The 2,961-nt window shown below is 53.8% G+C and overlaps 1 pseudogene; it reads right to left on the bottom strand.

Annotated features, from left to right (window-relative positions):
- Positions 1–676: 676 nt before the first annotated feature.
- On the bottom strand, positions 677–2,449 carry LOC148773098 (serine/threonine-protein phosphatase 2A 65 kDa regulatory subunit A beta isoform pseudogene; annotated as a pseudogene).
- Between the last annotated feature and the right edge of the window lie 512 nt (positions 2,450–2,961).

Genomic DNA, 2,961 nt, shown 5'->3' with positions numbered 1-2,961 from the left:
AAAACCCTCACTGTTTGCCAATGACATGATCCTCTACTCAGAAAACCCTAAAGACTCTACCAGAAAACTACTAGAGCTAATCAATGAATACAGTAAAGTTGTAGGATATAAAATCAACACACAGAAATCCCTTGCATTCCTATATACTAATAATGAGAAAATAGAAGGAGAAATTAAGGAAACTATTTCATTCACTATTGCAAAGAAAATAATAAAATACTTAGAGATATAACTACCTAAAGCAACAAAAGGCTTCTTTTTTTAATGTCTAGACATTTATTTTTGTGAAAAGGAGGGAAAGGGGATAAAATAAAAACGGCACAACTGACACGTAAAACCACCAGGAGGAAGGGAGGGAGGCAGAGGAGATGGGGGAGGGGCCCCCATGCAGCAGCACTGGCTGGCGACCGGGGTGCTCGCGCCACTGCCCACCTGGCGGGTGTGGCCCCGTCCTCCCAGGTCTCTGCTCCGTCCCACACTGTGTGCCCCCAGCCCAGTGAGGGCTGGACGTGAGGAGTCGGAGTCCCGGTCTGAGGGAGGAACCGTGCTGGGGGAGGGACCTGGGGTCAGACCATGCACGGGGAGTGACAGCCAAAGGACCCCTACTGTCCCCCCAGGGAGGGGCCTGGCGGGGGAGGGTGGACACTGTACGCCGGCGGTGGGTCCTCTTCCAGCATCAGGCGAAAGACAGAACAGTCAGAGCCTCCTGGGCCAAATATTTGACGTCCACTTCCTGGTCCTGGGTCAGCTTCTCAAGGACGGGCTTGACCTCGTTCTGCAGCGTGCTGTTGTCCAGGATGGGACTGATCTTCTACAGGGACTTGGCCACATTGAAACGGAGGTTGGCAACAGGTCCCCGGCCATGTGCAGCACGGTGGGCAGCATGTGCTTGGTGGTGATGTCCTGCCCGCAGATCTCAGACAGCACATTGATACAGAAGAGTGTGGTCATGCGGTGCAGGTACTTGGGGTCCCCAGACATGGCCAAGACCTTGGGGATGATAGTCGCATGGGCCCACTTCTTCCCGAACCTCTCCACCAGCTTCTTGAGGTTGCTGGTGGCCACCTTGCGGATGGCATAGACATGATCCACAAGCCAAGCCATGCCCAAGGAGTTGAATTTCTCATCAAAGAACTCCACCTCCAGTTGTCCCGCCAGCAGAGGGATATACTCGATGATGGCCAGCCTCACCCGCCACTTGGCATCCTCCGCAAGCTCCACGATGGCAGGGAGTAGGGACTTCAACAGCTGCCTGATGCCGATCACCTCGTTCATGCAGTCCAGGTTGGAGATGATGTTCAGCCGCACCTCCGGGCACTTGTCCTTCAATTGGGCCAGGAAGAGGTGCAGGAGGTGCTTGATCATGCTGTCTTTGCCCAGGATGGGAAAGAGGCCCATGATGATGGAGGCCAGGGCTGACTTGACGAGATGGTTGGCATCAGACACCAGCTCCTTGATGCAGGGCAAGATCTGGGTCATGATCACATTCTCCCGACAGTCAGCGGAGAGATTTTCACAGAATTCTTTGACCTTGTGGGAGGCGGTAGCCCTCACCTCAGTCAGCCTCACAGTCTTTCATCAGGTTCTGGAAGGAAGGACCCAGGTCCTTCTGGGTGATTTCAGGCCCCACTGCTTTCTGGAGCCCTGTGAACTTGTCGGCCACCATGTAACGGATGCTCCAGGACTTGTCCTCAGCAACCTGGCACAGGGTGGCCATCACCAGGTCCTCCAGGGCCTCCTGTGGCAGGAGTTGGGGGATGTTCACGCATGCCTCCACTTCTAGCAGCCGCACCGAGTCCTGCTCGTCAGAGGCCAGGTTGGAGAACATGGGGATGATCTCGCTCTTGATGTTGTCCAGCTCCAGCACCTTGGCGAACTCCCCAACCTTGGAGGCTGTGGGTCACCCCACAATGGGGGTGTCATCTGAGCACAGGTTCTGGAAGTACTGTTGAAGTTCTGCCTTGATGGCACTGGACACATGGGGGTAGCAGACAGAGAAGAGGCCGCAGGCTGAAGGGTGGGAGGTGAACCAGGCTCCACCCGCCAGCCACTTCACCAGGGGCACGAAGTGGACCTCAAGGTCGGAGGGGGAGTGCTCATGAGAGATGTCCCGCAGGGATTCCATTGCCTTATCCAGCACCACCGTCTCCTCCACTGTGGCCAGCAACTTCAGGGGCAGCAACAGGCAGTGCATGTACTCGAGGCCACCCACCACAGTGGTAAAGGTGCCCAACTGCTCTGCCAGGTCCAAAAGGACCTCGTCCTCATCGTAGACTGTGTCTGTAAGGAAGGGCAGAAGTTTACTGTGGGGCCTTTCGACCCCAAGGGTCAAAGCAATGGTGGACAGCTTCTAGATGCTGTTGGGGCAAAGCTGAACATCCTCGTTGCGGAGCTCGTATATGAGCACTGTGATGGGGTAGAAAGAGTGGTTGCTGTCAGCTGCCGCCATCTTGGGCCCGTCCCTTTCCTGTCAAGACTGAGGCCAGTGCCATGATAAAACTGGGATAGGGAGGGGTTGGGCTGGGAGGAGGAAAGGGACAAAAGACTTCTATAGAAAACTATAAGACACTGGTGAAAGAAATCAAATAGAACACTAATAGATGGAGAAATATACCATGTTCATGGATTAGAAGAATAAATATTGTGTGCCGGGAGCCAGCGAGGGAAATCCTACCCGTGGCAATGGTCAATTGGGGAAGAGGCCTGATGGGCAAAGGCTAATCAGGACTCGAGGAACCCCCTGGACTTACCCGAGCATCTACCCCAAAGAAAACCGGAGTCTGACTGTCTTACTATCTTACACCTCTTATCAAGTCCTCTAATACTTACGGGGGCTTCCCCCCAACCACCTATCTCCGAAAACATTAATTCAGAGCTGTAGTTAAAAGTTCTCCTCGGCTTAATAGGAGTGTTCCAATCCAAGCCCCTCTGATAGCTTTCTAACTTGCATGACAACTTTGT

The sequence above is a fragment of the Moschus berezovskii genome, chromosome Y (assembly GCF_049115385.1).
Source record: "Moschus berezovskii isolate FMDL1 chromosome Y, NW_MosBer_1.0, whole genome shotgun sequence".
Taxonomy (NCBI): Eukaryota; Metazoa; Chordata; class Mammalia; order Artiodactyla; family Moschidae; genus Moschus; species Moschus berezovskii.
The sequence above is the reverse complement of the archived record's forward strand: the minus strand, read 5'-3'. Positions and strand labels throughout refer to the sequence as shown.